The 20,724-nt window shown below is 37.6% G+C and overlaps 1 pseudogene; it reads right to left on the reverse strand.

The window, feature by feature from the left end:
• Positions 1-4,976: 4,976 nt before the first annotated feature.
• On the reverse strand, positions 4,977-5,595 carry LOC119522995 (annotated as a pseudogene).
• Between the last annotated feature and the right edge of the window lie 15,129 nt (positions 5,596-20,724).

Consider the following 20,724-nt stretch of genomic DNA (forward strand, 5'->3'; position numbering starts at 1 on the left):
ATCATAGCACGGTATTGTGAGAATAACTAACAGTGTTGAATGGTGTGTGAATGTGGTGGAAAGGGAAAGCTTAGAGTCATGTATGTCATCAGAAGGAAAGTTGGAGGTTAAAATACAAGAATGTATAAAACAGTGAATCTTGTGATGGGCAATGTCCATGATTAACTGTACAAATATTAGAAATCTCTTTCATGAACTAGAACAAATGTGTGACACTATAACTAGAAGTTAATAATAGAGGGGTACATAGGGAAAATTATACCTATTGCAAATTATGTACTACAGTTAGTAGTATTTTAACATTCTTTCATCAACAGTAACAAATGTACTATACCAATACTATGAGTCAATAATGGAGGGGGAGTGGTTAGAGATATGGGAGGATTTGAGTTTTCTTTTTTTGTCTTTAGTTCTTTTCTGGAGTAATGAAAATGTTCTAACAATTGAAAAAAAATAATTGTGGTGATGAATGTACAACTATATAATGGCACCATGAACAACTGATTGTACACTTTGGATGATTTTATGGTATGTGAACAATCTCAATATAATTGAATTTAAAAAATAATATCTATCCTTCAAAGTTCAGCTCAAATGCTATCCCTTCTCTAATGACTTCCCCAATCATTCTAGTTTGACGATTTCTTGGCCATCTGTGAACTCTAAGAGCATTTTGCATATATCATGCATATGAAGGGTAAGTGTATACCTTAGTTCTTCTGGGTCTGTCATAGTTTATACCTTTTTTTACTAGTATATTTATTAATAGTGCCCCTTTCACTCTCAAAAACCTCCCAGTTTAGACAATGTACTACATGGCCATCATACCTATATGGCTATGGCACTCATCATATCTTGCTTTATTTGTAGATTTCTGTGTGCATGCTTTATTTCCTATACTACATTATAACTGTCTTTGAAAACAGAAACTATATTATATGTATATGCTTATGGATAGTGCCTTTCATATGGCTCAATATGTATTTAGTGAGTTAGTGAATGACATTAACTGAACTGCTCATTCACAGGGTTCTAAATCTTAAAATATTAAAACTTAAAATATTGAAAGCCTTATATTTTGAAGATCAATTATTATTCATTATTAAGTTGATGCTGACCATGAAAGACCTTCAGAATCTTAATTATGATCAATCACAAATCCAAGATAATTTATCCCCTGCTTGCATGCTGGATTAGGTGGTTAAGGGGTCCCTCTGAGCTCTCATACTTGATGACCTTGAGAAACAGAACTGGGAGTGATACACCTTGCCTTCCTCTACAGGCTTTAGGCTGGATTCATACTATACAGCTGACCCAGGTGATAAACCTGAAATACCATCATATATTTCCTTCAGAAACAAACTTACACCAGGTAAAATTCCAGGAGCAGACCCATCTTGCCCAATACATGTTATATCAAGGAAGTAATGGAATGGCTTTCATAAGACATGAAGAGCTAACATCTTTTCATTTCCACCCCTCCCCCACCCTGAACAAGTCAGAGAAAGATGACAAAGTAAGCTCTGTAAAAATAAATTAAACAAAATAAGGCCTATCAGCTTAGATAGAGAGAATCCATCCAGACAAGTGTCACCATTGGCTTCCAGTTTTCAAAAAGCAGATATTAACCCAGATTCCAGTAGTAGATATAGGAGCATAAGTTACCACTGTCCTTTTCAAATCCTAAACAGACCCAATTCTTTAAGTGGGGCTTGGAAATGAATAACCCAAATGGCTTTTCAGATCTCTGTTCCTACATTTTCCAAGTTTCTGATTTGAAAGACATGAGGAAAAGTAAGGATGGAGCTAATTAACATTATTTACCAAGCTCGGGTTTGGTTTCTTTTTACCTTCTTTTTCTTTTAAGAGAAGTCTCTGTATCAAATAGAGACCTTGGATACCTGCTTTTCTCTGCCCTTGTCTTTTATGTCACTTTTGTTTCATGAATTCAGTAAAGCAGTGTTTGGTAATAGTGTCAAATTTCTAGAAAACCTGAGGTCTAGCAACTTGACAATGATATAACTGCAACAGTGGGTCTACTTTCAGCTTGTAGCATGCATAATTAGAATCAAATATCTACTTTTTGGCATTTCTCTTGGGTTCACCAATTCTGAAAGCTCTCAGATCATTAAGGCATATCAATTAGTAGTGATGTTTCCCAGCCCCCAGCAGCCAGCAGAGCAACATTAAAGGTGATACCTGCAGTCCAAATTTGCAATAAGCACAATTTGAAAATATACACTTTGATGCACAGAACAGTATCATGTGAGAAATTTGTGTGCTTACAGTTTTATATTGCAGCCATTGAAATATTTCATTCCCTTGTATGAATGTCTTATGAATATTTCCATACCTATTAAGTAATATTAATTGTAAAAAGGTTTGTAAAACCTGAGAATCATTAAAAGTAGAAATGGGATGTGCTATTGTTATCACTTTTCTGGCCAGTTTAGCAATCTTCTTAGTACAAGCATTTTAACTAAGTCATCATGACCCAGGGAAAGTTACTTCCTTTGAGGGCACAAAAGTAGGGGCAGAGGATATAGGAAGGAGATATCAGAGGCTCAGTATATTTTAAAGTCACATTAGATGCCAGCCATGTTTAATCAACTCTGTTAAATATATTCCAATAGGCATTCTTTGAGGAAGGAATCCTTTATGGGTTCCATTGCATAATAGCCCTTTTGTCTCATGGCAAGATTGCCACATGAAAAATGAGCTGGTCTCTATCTAGAGGAAAACAGTTAAATAAATAAAAAGAAATAAAAATAAGTGTTGAGAAAACTGAAGGCAACTTATATTGAGTGGATTCACATGCATGCTTGAGTGATAATAGAGAAGCACTTTTATTTGAAAAAGTCACCATGTCAATGTGTCACACCTAGGCATGTGGAATAGGGAAGACTGGACTATAGATTAGGATCTGTGACAGTTGGGGCCATGTCTGTCTTTTATGTTACTAAAATCTCAGTGCCTAGTAATACACATCATTATTTTTGTTGTTGTTGACTCACTAAATAGATGAATGAAAGTTCAAGAGATTCAAAGCTGCTAGAAGAATAGCACAAACTTTTAATATCAGAGGAGATGATGTGTTGAGATCAGAAATTCAGATAAAGCTGGAGACAGATTTGGTAAAAATTAAATGTCCAGAGAATTTCAAACAGTAGCTCCATTGAGCACAAACACTGCTATAGATAAAGTAGCACTTATAAATGCTTAATCAAAAATAAGTGATTTGATAATGACCCTAAGACAGAAAATATTTGCTTTCCATCTCTATGCTGTTTTTTGTTTTTGTTGCTGCTGCTGTTTTGTTTTGCTTTGTTTTGTTTTGTTTTTCCCCCACCTTTACCTCTTTTGATACCAATGGTCTTCCTGGAGTGCTACTCATTGCCTTTAATAAAACTATCTAGATACTTATCTCAACCTACTAAGCTAAAGTTTATTCCATTTTGGAAAACTTTTATTTATCCTCAGCTGCTTAGTCTACCCAAGTGGGTAAGTCTGGTACATTTCACTGCCATCTAGACTCAAGGCTTCCATTCTAACATATATCTTGAGTTTCTGACTTACAGGTTTTTCAGAGGATAGCACTTCCCTTGTTAAAGATAAAGATTGCATCCAATAATTCACCCATTCAAAAATAATACTAAGAAACTATTATATGCCAGGAATTCTAGGCACTAGGGATACAGTCATGAGACACCATACAAGATACCTGCTCCAGTGAAGCTTATATTCCAATACTTGCTCAATATAAAAGCAAAGCCAAACTTATTTTCTATGTCAGAGGGCTGGTTTGTTTACCCTTACCAATTCAACTATAGAGAGCACATGGACCCAGAAGAGCTAGTGAAAACAGTCAGTGATACCTGATAGCTTTATTCCCCTTACAGTGTTCCAGGTGCCTTTATCATTCATTCTTATAAATTATGGTTTATAATTTATCCTTTCTAATCCATATTTGACCATAACCACAGGAAGATAAACTATAAGTTTCCCACATGAATGCATAAATTTTTAACTGGAACACAAATTGATTCCACACTGTCCTTTTAAAATGCTCTTGGCCCTACCTACTCCAAAGAGACCATATTTCTGTGTTGAGTTACATAGGCAAGAAGGAAAAAAAGGGCTATGGATTAAATGAGACAAAATCCAAATAAAATAAGTAGCTTAAATAAAATATGGGGTGATGGTGTGGGGTGCTATAAAGTTTTTATAGCCACTTACTTGGGAACACCAGAATAACTCATGCCTAGTGTTGCCACTTCTAAGTAATGTGGTCATCACAAACTCATGGAACTAAAAACTTCATACATCTCCATCACCACATACTATACACATACACTTATACCAATAATTTATTAACTTTCCAGCTGCTTTCCTCCACAATAGACTTTATTTCTTGATGTCCCTCCTTAATGAGACATTTTTTTTTTCAAGAGCATGTTTATTGTGTTTGAGATGATATATCAGGTGCTCTCTGAGCTACAAAGGGTGAAAGGAAATCCTCTCATTACAAACTGACAAAGGCAAAGGTAAAACATTTTTCACAACAGCATGTACCACATACTCAGAAGTAGATCTGGGTTTAATACAAATGACATAATTCCTAGTCATCTACAGCTATTTTTATAACTTCATACAAATAATGAATTAGGCTAAAATGTACTATAATATTTGGTAGACTTCAGGACCAGTATCCTTAGTACATCACAAAATACATTTTGATATCCCAAAGAAGCAAGCTTGTAAGTAGGCATTTTAAATGTAACTAATCTACAGCTACAAAGTTCTACTCCTGGTAGCATTTACCTTTTTGGGGAGTCTCCCAGTCTCCAAAGGATAAAAGCAGGGAGTAGAATCAGTATAACATATACACAGAAGTCTGTATTGTAAAGGCTATAAAGACTTGCAGCACAGTGAGAAGATGCCTTCTGCTCCTCCACACTGTGTAGAAATTATGTGAATTATGTTGCATATCTCTTGGTCCACTGTCTGGCTATCCTGCCATGTTCTGCTCTGTCGGTCAAATACTGAGTGGCTATGCTTCCAACCAGAGGATCTGCAGGGTTGCAGTCTGTCGAGAGGGAACAAGTAGACAGAAAAACCTTTGAGATAGTCAAAGCGGGACTCCAGTTGTCTTTAATAATGTCCAGACAGATGACTCCCTGACTGTTGATGTTGCGGTGATAGATTCTGGTGCAAAAAGTAACCTTTGGTAGCTTAAATGGATAATCTGATGAAAATGTGATATCCAGAAAAAACACACCACCTTCATATACAGAATCTGGTGGACCAAGTATAGTTGATCTCCACTCATAAATGTTATCTCCTTTAGGCCCAGCACTGCAGTTAAGCAGAGAATCAAGGGTTATTTCAGCTAGCGCCTTCTGAATTCTTTTAGCACTAGTGGACAGCTTAGCAGTGCTTTTGCTAGAGTGTGGTGTTTTTCTTCTGCTGGGTGGCAGAAGGTTTTCTTTCTTCTTGTTCTTCAGGCTCTGGAGTGGCTGGGTCTCACTGGTCCACATCTGAACTATCACTGCTGCTGGGACTCTCACCATCAGACCTTTGCCTATCACTGGACATCTTGGTGAAGTTGTTTCTTGAAAAACCCGGCTGCCTGCCCAGCCCTCTCACACATCGCTACAGTGTCGACAAACTCATTTTCAACATAACATGTGGCTGATTAAACATAGAGCTCCAATTATTTTTTAATGGGGCTGCAACAACTAATTCACTACATCTCACAGTGAGTGTCTACCACAAATAAATACTTTCAATGAGTCTTCCCTATGTTAGGCACTGCTAAATAAGTAGATGGTTTCTCCCATCTTTGTGAATAAGATTAGTTTTGTCTTAATTGGGTCATTTGGATCTGTTGTCTCAATATTGTAAAGTCAAGGAATCATAGAAGATCAGAGTGATGAAGGGCCTTAAATACTGCCTAATGGTTTTTAAACTGTGTTCCACTGTATCTAAGGACTGACATATGGTTGGGACAAGTTTGATACAATTTAGGCTTAAGCAGCACAGATCTATTTTAATCTATTCTATACATGGAAGTTCTACAAAAGATTTCATTTGAAGAAAAATTTCTGCTGATAAAATGCTCACAATACACACGCATCACCTGGAAAATCACTAATCTGAACCAATATTCCCACTCCATATTTTAGAGGTGTGAGCAGTTAGGTCTCCTGAATCCAAGTTGATTGCTCAATTTTGGTATTGCAGTGAGTAATGTAATTGTTATGAATGCTGTTTATCGTATGAGCAGTGTTGGAGTTTGGTCCAGAACTATCACTACTAAATGTGAAGCAAACTATATTAGATACAAAACATTCTTTCTTGAACAAGAACATTTTGGTCACTCTTCTTCAGTAAGGAGGAAGATACATGCTAAAGAAGAAATTATCCAACTTACTGATCTTTCAGAAAAATGTGACATCACCAGTGGCAGAATGAGTATAAAAAGATGACCCTATCTAAATATATTATTACCCTTGTCTGCAAATTCACCAGCCATGCCCTGGCTTGAAGAGAAGTTATTTCATAAAACATTAAATTCTACACATGCCACTTGTAAGGAGAAGGACTTATCCTTTGCAAAAGTCTCCATAAACTTTACTTCTATATTTACGTGATGGCTGATCCCCAAGTGATAAAAAACTTTAGAACCTGCTTCACCTTATTTGAACATTTACACTTGGAATATCATCGTATGTTGTCAGGAAGAGTTAATAGTTCTGTGCATCACAGAAGCTGTTTCACTGCTGAAAGGCAGAGTTTGACACTGAAAGGCAATTTTACACTTAAAAATACATTTTCATAAAAAAAGACATTTAAACTGATATTAACTATTAGGGGTATATGATCTCATTGTGGGAAAACACCTACTTCTTACATATAAAGTTAGGTGTAGTATATGAAAATAATTTGGTAATGGAATTTAGAAGGAATATAGTTGAACATAGCCTCTATTCAATGATGGCCACAGTTGAGTTGCTGTCTCAAAAAACTGTGTGAATAGGGTCGATAGATGCCAGGCTCAAAGAGCTGAGCTTTAAGTGAGATGACAACGTCCCTAAGGGAACAGAGTCCAGGCTGGGCCTTCTAAAGGAATGTCAAAGTTATTCACTTATGAGAATTACTGTGGATGTATATCACTCTCTACACTAGCTATAAAGGTTACCTTTGTTGTTGCTCTATATATCTATGACACTGGATTGCCCTTATGCCTTTTTGGTCTTCCCTAAGAGCATGAACCTGAACATAAACCTGACTGTGTGATCATTAGCAACTCATTTTCAGCTTTTTATACTCTCTTCATGCTAATACTCAGCAGTATTCTCAACTCACTATACAACTCTAGAAAGTTAATGGAAAATTGGATAAATCCTTGGAGTTGTTTTGCAGAGCCCCAAATGCAAAGGTGATAATGATTATAAGCCTTCCCAACATTAGCCAGATATCTGCCCCAACCCCCAAATGAGCACTCTGCCTCTATCCTTCTTTTTCTCATCAACTCCTTTGCATCTTTGATCCTTAGGATGAACTGATCCTTATGGTATATTCCTCATGAATCACCACCAATCCCTGTTCTGTCAGTATCTACAAAGGGCAATATGAAATTAAATGAGCTATCTGATTCAGCTGTCCACCCTGATCAAAATCACAGCTAACTGGCAGATGTCTACTTCCCTTAGACTACACAAATAGAGCTCAAAGAAAATACAATAAGGAGTTGATTACAGGTCTTCTCTGTACATCAAACTACTTATTTTGTCTCCACAACATCTAGTTGCATATTTTACTTTATACAACAGGGAATGAACATTTGGTGTAAATTAAAAACATAAAGGATTCAAAATGATTTTGAAAGATTTGTGGACAGTGAAACTACAGATAATTAAAGGAGGTTAAGATGGTTAGAAGGATATTAGCAAAACCTAGAGTTGACAATGATGATGGTTAATTGCATAAATATTTGAAAATTAAGCCAAACGTATGTCACCATTACAATGTGTTAATAATAGAGTGCTATACGGGAAAGATTGAATTCATGTAAACTAAGGTCTACAGCTAACAGTGACATTATAGTATTCTTTCATTAAGTGCAACAAAGGCACTATAGCTAACCTAAATGTCAAGGTTAGGGGGATATAAGGGGTGTGTTGGTTTGTATATATTATCCCCCCCAGAAAAAGTCATATTTGTTAATGCAATCTTGTGGAGGCAGATGGATTAGTGTTGATTAGGTTGGAACTTTCTGATTGAGTGTTTCCATGGAGATGTGACCCACCTAATTTCTGACTGACAATTTTGATTATGGTGTGACCTCTTGATTGAATATTTCCATGGAAATATGGCCTCACACATTCAGGGTGTGTATTGATTAGTTCCATGGAGTCCTATAAAAAGAGCTCACAAACAGAGGGACTTCACAGCGACTGAGAGTGATATTTTGAAGAGGAACTCAGCTAAGAGAGGGCAAAATGCCACAAGAGCAACATTTTGGAGAATGCCATTTTGAAACGCAACCAGGGAGCAAGTGGACACCAGCCACATGCCTTCTGACATAACAGAAGCTTTCTGGATGCCAATGGTCATCCTTCAGTGAAGGTACCCTATTGTTGATGCCTTACCTTGGACACTTTATGGCCTTAAGACTGTAACTTTGTAACTGAATAAACCCCCTTTATAAAAGCCAATACATCTCTGGTGTTTTTCTTAACAGCAGCATTAGCAAACAGGAACAGGGGGTATGGGATTTTTGTCTTCAGAAGAAATGAGAATGTTATCATATTGATTGTGGTGATGAATGCATAACTATGTGATTACACCAAGAGCTATTGATTGTACACTTAGGATAGATTGTGTGATGTGTGAATAAAACTGTTAAAAAATAATAGGGGAAGACAAGGGGTGTGAGATATTTGGACTTTCTTTTTTATTTTTATTTATTTTTTGGAGTAATGAAAATGTTCTAAAATTGATTGTGGAGATGAATGTACAACTATGTGATGATACTGTGAGCCACTGATCATATACTTTGTATAGATTATACAGTGTGCAAATATATCTCAATAAAATTCCATTGAAAAAAATTGCACGCTTTTAAATAGGAAGGATAATTCAATTCTCTTAATATTTTACATAGAAACATGCCAAAATGATGTACTAGGTGATCTTTCAATGTTCTCTGAATATTTTTGGACATAGTATTATATATGAGAAAGGCCATGTGCTTTGGAGACATTTGGCAAGCTAACACTCACTTTTATCATCTAGAAAAAGAGAGTTATATCTCCCTCATTCAATTACTGTGAGAATCACTTGATACAATCTATGTAAAATGCTAATATGGTATCTGCCACATAGTAGGTCCTTCTCTTAAGTCAGTTTCCCTAGTAAGGAGCCTGAGATGGCAATTCTTATACAAATGGTGGCTGACAGAGTGTTTTCAGTTAAAACTTTTGGGCATGAGGGAAGCAAGATAGGTAGGGCAGAAAAAATGGCTAATCAAAGATGTGGGTTCACTTCAGTGATTTGTGGTTATTGGCTCTCCAAGAGAAAAAAAAAGTAAAGAAAAAAGTACTGATTTTTAGTGTTTTTCAATTCCTGCTGTATAAATACTTCAACCATAGTCAATTTTAAGTTATATGCACGACTTCACAGAATTCAGAGTTGAGAAGGAATGGTAACTATAAGTTCCATTGCAAGCTAGTTCTAGCATGCCACCCATTTAGCTTGATCCTATAGAGATTTCTGGAATGCAAACAGCACCCTCACCCTCACCCTCAGAGGCTAGGAAGCCAGCCTTTTGTACAACTGAAGCAGTCATTTATTGACTGTGAGATGCTCTGGGGAAAAGGAATAACCTTTAGGGGCTCCAAGCAGCCAAGGACAGTTCTCAGGAGAAGGGTTCAGCTATGAACTTTTCTTTTTCTTTTTTTAACTCTAACATAAACTAGGATCTTTGTTTTTGAAAAATTACTTTATGTATCAAAAAATAAAAATAAATAAAAATAAACATTTCCAGATAAAATAAAACAAAGGAACAGGAAAAACAAGTATCCTGAAATAACTTCATTGCTTCCAATATGCTCCTACCATACCACAAAAAATTAACAAACCATAGTCATTCCTAAACACTCCTATATCATTAAGATTACCCTCAATATCTTATCTGTTCTTATTAAATTATTGTTCCCCCTGCAGTAACTGCTATCTATCTTAGGTCCCCTATATTCTACAATAAGAGTTCACATTAGTGGTAACATAAAATGTCTCTCCTTTTGTGTCTGTCTTATTTCACTCAGCATTATGTCCTTGAGGTTCATCAATGTTGGCATATACTTCACAGGCCTTGTTCCTTCTCACTGCTGCATAGTATTCCATCATATGCATGTACCACATTTTGTTTATTCACTCATCTGATGTAGGACATTTAGGTTGTTTCCATTTCTTGGCAATTGTGAACAATATCACTACAAACATTGGTGTGCAAATATCTGTTAATGTCACTGCTTTCAGGTCCTCTGGGTAAATAGTGAGAAGTGAAATTGCTGGATAATAGGGTAACTCAATACCTAGTTTTTTAAGGAACTGCCAAACTGTCTTCCAGTGTGACTGAACCATTTTACAGTCTCACCAGCAGTGAATAAGACTTCTGATTTCTCCACATCCTCTTGAGTATTTGTAGTTTCCTGTTTGTTTAATGGCAGCCTTTCTTAACGGTGTGAGATGATGCCTCATTGTGATCTTGATTTGCACATGGTCTTCATGTAGCCACTGAACTCAAAGACTTTAAAATTTAGAGGGGAGAAAAAATATGGACAAGTTAAGACAAGTAGTACAAGAATACTAAGAAACGTGCATCATATCATGAAAAATACATGTATATAAACACTAATGTGCAAAAGGATTGATGATAGATGCCTGTGGCACACCTTCTCATATTGAAGGGTATGATTTTGATATCATGCATTTCTAGTTTTCTAAAATGTATTCAATGGCTAACTCCTCTTTGTAGGCAGGCATCAATATATGAAGTATACTGTTAAACAAATAATCCTTCAACTATGAGTTCTTGATAAATCAACACAATTTGCATTAATCAGTGTGGTTCACAAAAATATCTGTTGGGCAGTGAATAAGAAGGGGAGTTTTAAGAGATGAGGATAAAGTATCTTTAAGATTGTGAGATCACCCATTTACTGAGAAATATCCTCAACACCCAGCAGATACATGGCCATTATTATTTTTGCTCCATGGTACACTTGGTAGACTTCCATATATCAACATGAAGTCATGACAGCTTAATCAATTCAAGCTAGGTTCACCTTCACTCTTGGTTGCCTGGAGGTTAAGACCTCCTGTCCAGATAATCAATATTAGATTGTTGCCATCATCATTTTTAGTGACAGGGCATTTCCCTTGAGTTGATTGACCTGCAGATATTGAGGCACTCCAAAATGAGAGTCCATCATAAAATTATATCAAGTTATATCAGCATAATTATTTTCATATTAATTTCAGCAATGATATGTTTTGCCAAAGTTAAATTATACCCCATTTTTTCTCAATTTAGATCCATGGGATTATCAGTTTGATTGACCCCATTCATTTTTGTTACCTGTTTGTTTTTTTTTTCCTCACAGAGACAATTAGACTCAGCTGCTTCAGGACACAAATACCAGCACACTTGTCTAACTTTCAGTCACACTCAAAATTTCACATTCAGTTTTTATTTGCAGACAGAGAATTGAATGGGTATAGTAATTTTATATATTATACATTTATTTTTATAAATTGCACACACATACACACATCTCTATATTTATACATAAGTATACCTACACCTGGTTGTTCTGTGACGGTCTCATGGATGCCGGAGTTGCTGAGAATGAAACTTAATTTTAATAGAGAAGAAACTGATCCAACAGCTAAGATATTCAGTAAATGATAGGGACTGCCTAAGAGGTCCATACATGTTAGCTATTGATCTCTTCCACAGGGTTAGGATAATACAGCTGGATAGCCTAAGCCTCACAGGATCCTGCATTGCAGTGAGGAGCAATGAGAATGCCAACTCCACCTCTCCAACTTGTGAAGGCTTCAAGGGAAGTAGAATCCTATGGAATAAAGCCAGGTTTCAGACAAGATAGATAGTTAGACAAAACAGTTGGGGAAGAAATTGAACACATAAGACTGTGCTAAACATTGAGCAATATTAGTAAAGGACACAAGAGAGGGATTAGGAGAGGGTGGGGGAAAGTAAAATGACAAGTTATGTGGAGTAGTATGGGGATGATGGTTTGGAGAATAAAGGATGATGAGAGAAATTCATATTTCCAGCTGGCACTTAAGCTGTGATTTTACTGATGTGAAATGTGATGGTCTTCCTGATAATCTCTTGGAGGAGGGTGGGGACTGCATGCCTAGCATGTTGTTATACAACCCCCACCTCCAGTGGGGAAATAACAGTAAGACTTTGTTTCATATTTATCTGTTGAATTTTTTGCAGAGTAACATTTGTTAGGGTCTAGTATCAAAAGCAAACTCTCAGTACTTTTAGTAGTACACTTCTTTCTTTTTTCTTAGTCTTTATTTTTAACAAGTGATTAAATATCCCCCACATGGATTCCATGATTATGAATTAACCTTTGCCCTAAACACAAAGTTAGAAAGTCCTTAGGTAAAGCAAAGAGAGAACCTATTTCCTTATGTAACTTATATCTGTCACTGAGATTTTTCTTTTTGCTTGAGTGTCAATATCCTATAGTAGAGCATACTTATCTGGATAGTCAGTCTGATCCATGGTGTTCTTCAATTTTTCTGAATTATAGAGCAGTAGTCTGCTCTGATTTTGAATATCTTCATATTTTTCAAATCATGCCAACCTTCAGCTAAATTCAACCTATATATATATATTGAAAAACCTGTGTGCCAGACATTTTGCTAGAAGCCAGGAATGTAGTGGTAAATAAGATTCAATTTGTGCACACAAGGAGCTTATTGGTTGATGAAAGAAACAGATAAATATTTAGGCAATTAGTAAGCATTGTGGTGAGTGCAATACTAGGGATTAAGTGCTAGTTATTATGAGAACAAACACTTAACCCAATTCTGGTGAAGGGCTTCATGGTAGATGTCCTAGAAAAGTGTGAAAATATACTGAGATCTGTTGAACCAGTAAGAGTTAACCAGGCAGTGGTAAATATATCATATTTTTAGGGTCCTTAAATCTGGGTAGCTTAAGCAGAAAAGGAATTGATTCAAGTACATAATAAAGCTCTTGAATCACTAGAAGGGCCAGAAGGTTTGGCTCTGAATACAGCTACATGGCTAATCCCACCACAGAACTGCTTAAGCAAAAGCACCTTGAAAACATTGCCTGGCAGTGATAATACTCAAGATGTATTCCAGATCGATCTGCCACTGCCCTCACCAAAGAGCTGAATACCTTCACCATCCAGCTTGCCACAACAGACCAGTTACCCCATGCACAGCTGCCTTTTCATATTGTTAACCTTTATATCCAAGGCTCAGGTGGATACATTTCACTGGTGTAGACTGTACTCAGAGCTGTGATAAATCCTAGGAATGATTTTTCTGGCTTCTAATTAGGGAAGGGGAGACTCATAATGTGGGGATCACCAGAATGTGGGGCAGATGTTGAATGATGGTGGGTCACCACAAATGGCAACTGTCCTATACAGTAGAGGTATATTAGTTGCTTATTGCTATATAACAAATTACCCCAAAACATGGTGGCTTAAAATAACAAATACTTTTGCCTGCAGTTTCTGATGGTAGTGAATTTGGGAATTCACAGGTTGCAGTCAAGCTGTTAGTCAGAGCTATGTCATCTGAAGCTGTGATTGAGGATGGTGGGTCTTCTTTCTAGAAGGCTATTCCAGTTTACCAATACTGCCATTATGCAAAACACTAGAAATGGATTGGCTTTTATAAAGGCAATTCATTAAGTTACATATTTATAGTCCTACAGCCATAAAAGTATCCAAACCAAGGCATAATCATGAATATACCTTCACTGGAGAAGGGCCGTTGGCATCTGGAAAACCTCTGTTAGCTGGGAAGGTATGTGGCTGGCAACTGCTTGCTCCCGGGCTGCATTTCAAAATGGCATTCTCCAAAATGTCTAAACATCAGCCAACATCAGGGGTCCATAACTTCAAGCATCTCTGAGCTAAGCCAGCAAGTGTGTAGGGCTGTGCCAGTGTTTTTAAAGGATCCAATAAACTAATCAAGACCCATGCCGAATGGGTGGGGCCATGTTCCATGGAAATAATCTAATCAAAAGTTTCACCTTCAGTTGAGTGAGTCACATCCCCATGGAAATAACCTAATCCCAATATCCCACAAGGTTGGATTATAGAGCATGGCTTTTTGTTGGAGACATAATACATCCAAACCAGCACAAAGGCTCACCCACATACTCACATGGTTTATGGCCAGAAGACTAAGTTCCTCATCATGTGGATTTCTCCACAGAGATAAATGACTGTCCTTAACAAATGGTAGTTAGCTTCCCCTAGAGCTAGTGACTTAAGATAGAGAGTGGGAGTGAGTCCAAGAAGGAAGCTGTATCTTTTACAACCTAATCTTAGAAATGAAATGCCATCAGTTCAGCCTCATTCTATTGGTTCAGTGGATCAATTTGGTGTGGAGGGTACCACCAAAGGATGTGAATACCAAGAGATGGGGAGCACTGAGTGTCATTTTGGAGGCTAGCTACCATAGGGGGTAAGAGAGGAAATTGATCTTGTAGGAAGAGGATGGTAATACTGGTAGAGGCAAATCAGAGACATTATTTTTATTTCATTAAGGCACATGACATTAAGGCACAAATCATAGCACTTTATAAATAAGATAAAGAATTGTAAACTGAATTTAGTTTTGTGCTGCAGGATTCTAAGAACAGATTAATGGATTTTTGTCAATCTGGAGTGTGGTATTTTGAGGGAGTTTTGTTTGTTTGCTTGTTTGCTTGGTTGTAAGGATTTCTGGGTCAGAACCTGCCATCTGTATAGCTATGGATGACTTGGATGCAGACATTCAAGGCTTGCTTATCAGATTTATATATTATACATTACTGAAAGGTATAGCTAGCAGATTAAATGCCAAAATAAGAATTCAAAAAGAGTTTTATAGTTTTAAATGATTTATTTAAATTACTAAAATAAATAGAGATAAAAATACACACATACACATGCAATATTATTTTTTCACAGCTATAATCATAAGTTTCTCACAATCTTACCTGGGTAACAAAACAACCATTTATAAGCCAGTGTTAATCTACTATAGTATGCTATCTGAACAAGATGAGTTTGAGAAGTGAGATACTTGTTCTAAAATGCCTCTATTTCAGAAGTACAAAATAAAATGATATATGCAACTTAAAAAAGACAAAATGCTTGAAATTTTATCTCTTGAGGTGTGTGTGTGTGTACCAAAATCTTTAGGGAGACCTACCAACTAATCAGTACATTCAAGGCTAGTTTTCAGCCAATCAATTAATACGGATCTTTGATTAGGTCTAAAGTTTTCAATTCCTTTCACCTCATTTGAAAACTACCAAGTGAAAAGCAGGTCCTCAGAAAGGAGGAAGACTATGTATCTGCAAAGAACTAACTCAATGTAGGTGTGCAAGGAGAAGTCTCAATGTAACAAATTGGTACTATTCAAACCTATCAATTCAAAACAAGCATTTCAAAGCCATGCCAAGGACATCATCAACATGGTGATGCAAACACCTACTGGAAACCTTTCCCCAGATACTCAGTAAATAAAAAGATAATTCTCACTTGTTCAGAACTCTGGTGGAAGGTATAGATTGGAGAAGGATCCCACAAACACCGAGTCAAAGAAAGAGAAAAATATCATGTAGGAAACATCCATCCAAGACCAGCTGGTCCTTTCCCCTTCCCCTCACTCAGTCCCTTGCAGCTCAGGAAGGGCAAAGAAGCAGCAGTTGGGGAACCCTCCTATCTCCCACCAGGGACATAGACCATAAAATCTCTCACAGCAGTGAGACAGATCCCCACCCATATCCAGACATAGAGACCCCAGCCAACAGGAACCCATGGGAGGATTTAAGCTGTGAGGATGGCAGAATACAAACAGGCAGAAAGGAGGAATTTCCAAAATGGAGGATCAGGGTGGGAACCAGAAAGTCTTCCCTAAAAGCAGCAATTAGTCAAGAAGAAACTACCCAAATCAACTGCTTGGGGACCTAGGGGACAGGGGCGGACATATCAAGACCCAGGTCAGTGAGACATGAGTCTGAGAAAACATGGACAGAGACTGTGTTTCCATCCCTGGATCCTGGTACCCATCCCCCAACCTTGAGTAAATCAGCAGCTGGAGGCCCAATTCTTGCCTGGCAGATGACTGCAGACTGCAGCAGCTGAGGGAGTCTGCTGCCACAAATACAGTGGGGGGACAGTCCCATGTTGAGTCAGATTTGGGTTAGCAAAGGAAGAACACAGAAACTCTGCAGTTTCAGCCCCTCCCCGTAAGATGCTGCCAGCAATCCCGGAGGAAAACAGCTTCTGAGGATGATTAAGTCACTGAACAGTGACATCTGCTGGGCAGGCCAGAAAGTGGAGGGCTTTTAAAAGCCTCTCTAGACCCTATCCCTGGCCCACTGGAAATGGTCTACAACCCCTGCTTGGATACCTGGCCCTGTTTTGGCTGAGAAATATGGAAGACCCAACTGTCAAAGCACTGTCCTAATGCAAACTGAGGCAATAGCTAAACCCTAGACAAGGGAGGAAATTGACCTTCAGAATAGACCCATGAAGATAATCAGATGACCCAATATCAACAAAAAAAATGACACAGCATATGAAAACTCAAGAAAAAATGGCCCAATTGAAGGAACAGATCAAAAAGTCAGAGGAGATACAGAATCTGGAACAACTAATCAAAGATGTGAAAACAAATTTCCTGAATCAATTCAAAGAAATGAAGGAAAATGTATAAAAAGTGAGAAACTATATTAAGAAAACACTAGGTGGTCATAAAGAATTTGAAAGAACACATAGAAAAATAACACATATTATGTAAATAAAAGGCACTTTAGATGAAATTAAAAATATCCTGCAGGCACACAACAGCAGATTTAAAGAGGCAGAAGAAAGTAACAGAGAGCTAGAAGACAGAGCAATTGAATTTGAGCAGGCAAAAAATGGAGAAAAAATGGAAAAATTTGAGCAGGGTCTCAGGGAAATGATTGACAACAGAAATTTCACTATATGCACATCATGGGTGTCTCCCAAGGAGAAAAGAAAGGAAAAGGGCCAGGAAGAATATTAGAAGAACTAATGGCTGAAAAATTCCCAACCATAATAAAAGACATAAATATGCAAGTCCAAGAAGCCCAACATATCTCAAACAGAATAGACTCACTCCAAGACTCAAAGAAATCAGACTGTCGAATACAAAATAGAATGAGAAAATTCTGCAAGCATCAAGAGAAAAGCAATACACCACATACAAGGGAAGTCAAATAAGACTAAGTGCTGACTTCTCATCAGACCCCATGGAGGCAAAAAGGCAGTTGTACTATCCATTTAAGATACTGAAAGAGAAAAATTGCCAGTCAAGAAATCTCTATCCAGCAAAGCTGCACTTCAAAAATGAGGGGGAGTTTAAAATATTCACAGAGAAAACAGAAGGTGAGAGAGTTTGCTAATAAGAGACCAGCCCTATGAGAACTACTAAATGGAGTCCTGCTGGATGAAAAGAAAAGACAGGAGAGAGAGGTCTGGAGGAGGGTGCAGAATTGAAGAATGTTAGTAATGGTAACTTAAAGGTAAAAAGAGAGAAAGTGAGAAAAAAATTAATCTGACAAATAAAAACCAAAGATATGGTGATTGAATCAAAAACTTCCTTTATAGTGATAACTTTGAATGTTAATTGATTAAATTTCCCAATCAAAAGACAAAGATTGACAGACTAGATTATAAAATATGATTCCTCTATATGCTGTTTACCACAGACTCATCTTAGCTCCAAAGATACAAATGGGTTTAAAGGAAAAGGATGGGAAAGGATATTACACACAAGTAGTAACCAAAAGAAAGCTGGGTTAGCTATAATAGTATTGGGCAAATCAGGCTTTAAATGAAAAAATGTTATAAGATGTAAAGAATGACACTATGTGTTAGTAAAACAGACACCCATCCAAGAAGAAATAACCATCATAAATATCTTTACTCCTAATCAAGTTTCCCCAAAGTAGATGAGACAAACACTTGCAAAACTGAAGGGAATAATAGATGACTCTACCATAATAGTGGGAAACTTCAACATGCCACTCTTCCCAACAGATAGAAAAATCAAAGAGAAGATCAGTAAAGAAACAGAGACCCTAAGTAATATGATAAATGCATTAGACCTAATAGATATTTTCTGGATTGCTACAGCTGATGTTATGCAAAATAGCATGGCTTATATAAAGGGAATTTATTAGGTTACTAACTTACAGTTCTGAGGCCATAAAAGTGTCCAAGTTAAGGCATCAACAAGATGATGCCTTCACTGAAGAAAGGCCAATGGCATCCAGAACATGTCTGTCATCTGGAAAGGCACATAACTGGTGTCTGCTGGTCCTTTGCTCTCAGGTTCTGATTTCAAAATGACTTTCTCAAAAATGTCTCTGGGCTTCTGTCTCTCTTAGCTTCTCTCTCATGCTTGGTGCATCCTTGCTTTTTATCCCAGTGCACTTCTCTCTAAGCATCTGGAGGTCCTCTTCTAGCTTCTCCAGGTCAAACTCTGAGCTTCATCTTTTAGTTTAGCTTCTCCAAACACTTTATGTCTCCATTTCCAAGTGTCTGTGCCTGTGTCAGCCCCTGATCTCTCTTAAGGACTCCAGTAAACTAATCAAGACACACTTTGAAAGAGCAGGGTCATCCTTCCATGAAAATAATCTAATCAAAAGGTCTCACCCATAGTTGTGTGGGTCACATCTCCATGAAAACAACCTAATCAAAATATTTCACCCATAATAAGTCTGACTGCACAAGATTGCATCAAAGAACATATTCTCTCCTGAGGTACATAAGAGTTTCACACTGGCACAGACATATATAGAACACTGCATCCCAAAACAGCAGGATACACATTCTTCTCAAGGGCTTGTGGAACATTCTCAATGATAGACTATATGCTGGGGTACAAAACAGGTCTAAGTAAATTTTAAAGATTGAAATTATACAAAGAACTTCCTCTGATCATAAATGACTAAAGCTGGAAATCAACAACAAATGGAGAACCAGAAAATATGTAAATATATGGAGGATAAACACATTCTTATACAAGCAGTGGGTCAAAGAAGAAATTGTGAGAGAAAACAGTAAATATCTTGACATGAACGAAAATGAGAACACAACATATCAAAACTTACGGGACACAGTGAAGGCAGTGCTGAGGGAAATTTATAGCCCTACGTGCCTATGTTGAAAAGGATGAAAGAGTTAAAATCAATAACCTAACTGAACACCTGGAGAAACTGGAGAAAGAACAGCAAACTAATCCCAAAGCAAGCAGAATGTAAGAAACAGTAAGGATTAGAGAAGAAAGTAATGAAATGGAGAATTAAGAAAAAAACAGAGATAATCAATAAAACCAAAAGTTGGCTCTTTGAGATCAATAAAATCAGCACTTAGCTAGACTGACAAAGATGAAAAGAAAAATAAAATCAGAAATGAGTGGGAAGCATTACCATGGATCCTGAAGAAATAAAAAACTGATGAGGTTACCACGAACAATTGTATGCCAAAAGCTAGACAACTTAAATGAAATAGACAACTTCCTACAAACACATGAACAATCTACACTGATTCAAGAAGAAATAGAAGACCTCAACAAACCAATCACAAGTAAAGAGATTCAATTAGTCATCAAAAACCTACTGGAGACAGAAGAAAATGGCAAATTAGGAGAGACAGATAAAAATTCTCCTCCATGAAAAACAATAGATAAAAGACAGAAAGTGCTCCAGAATACAAGTTCCAGGATCCCACTGGCTGGGCAAGGACTTATACTTCCATAGTGATTGAGCAATTGGAGAAGCAAAGAGCCTGCATTCAGAATTGTGTAAGTCTTTGATCTGGAGACCTGCTGGGAAAGGCAGCCAGAATCACACTGCAGTTGGAGGTGGGTTGGAGTGGGACCTGTGGAGCAGCCAGGGAGATGTCAGTGGGAGCTGTGGCTGAGTGCAGCAGGGAGGGCCTTCTATGCTCTGGGCACATGCTTCAGTAACTGGTGTGGGTGATAGTCCTTTACACACCCTCAGCTAAAGGTCCCTGAGTTAGGGACAAGCCACTGCAGCAAGTAGACAACTGCAGAAGTGGGTTATTTTCCATGCCCTGTGCAACCATCCTTGAAGCAGGCTGGAAACCACCCCTTCACAGCACTGTGGTCAAAAGCTTCCTCAAGGGAACTCAGAATTCAGCTGGCTTGTGACAGAACAACTCCTTCCCCACAGAAGCCCACAGGGTACATAGCCAAGAGGCAGGGAAGCTGCACTGGAAGTGAGAGGAGCCCTACACCAAGCCCAGGGACTCGAGGGTCCACAGCAGAGAGAGACTGAAGGGAGTCTGAGCTGAAGAGGAGGATGCCTGCAGAAGCTCCAGGGTATCACAGTCACAACCCTAGGAATGGCTGGAAGTCCTGGGT

This window comes from Choloepus didactylus, chromosome X (genome assembly GCF_015220235.1).
Source record: "Choloepus didactylus isolate mChoDid1 chromosome X, mChoDid1.pri, whole genome shotgun sequence".
Classification (NCBI taxonomy): domain Eukaryota; kingdom Metazoa; phylum Chordata; class Mammalia; order Pilosa; family Megalonychidae; genus Choloepus; species Choloepus didactylus.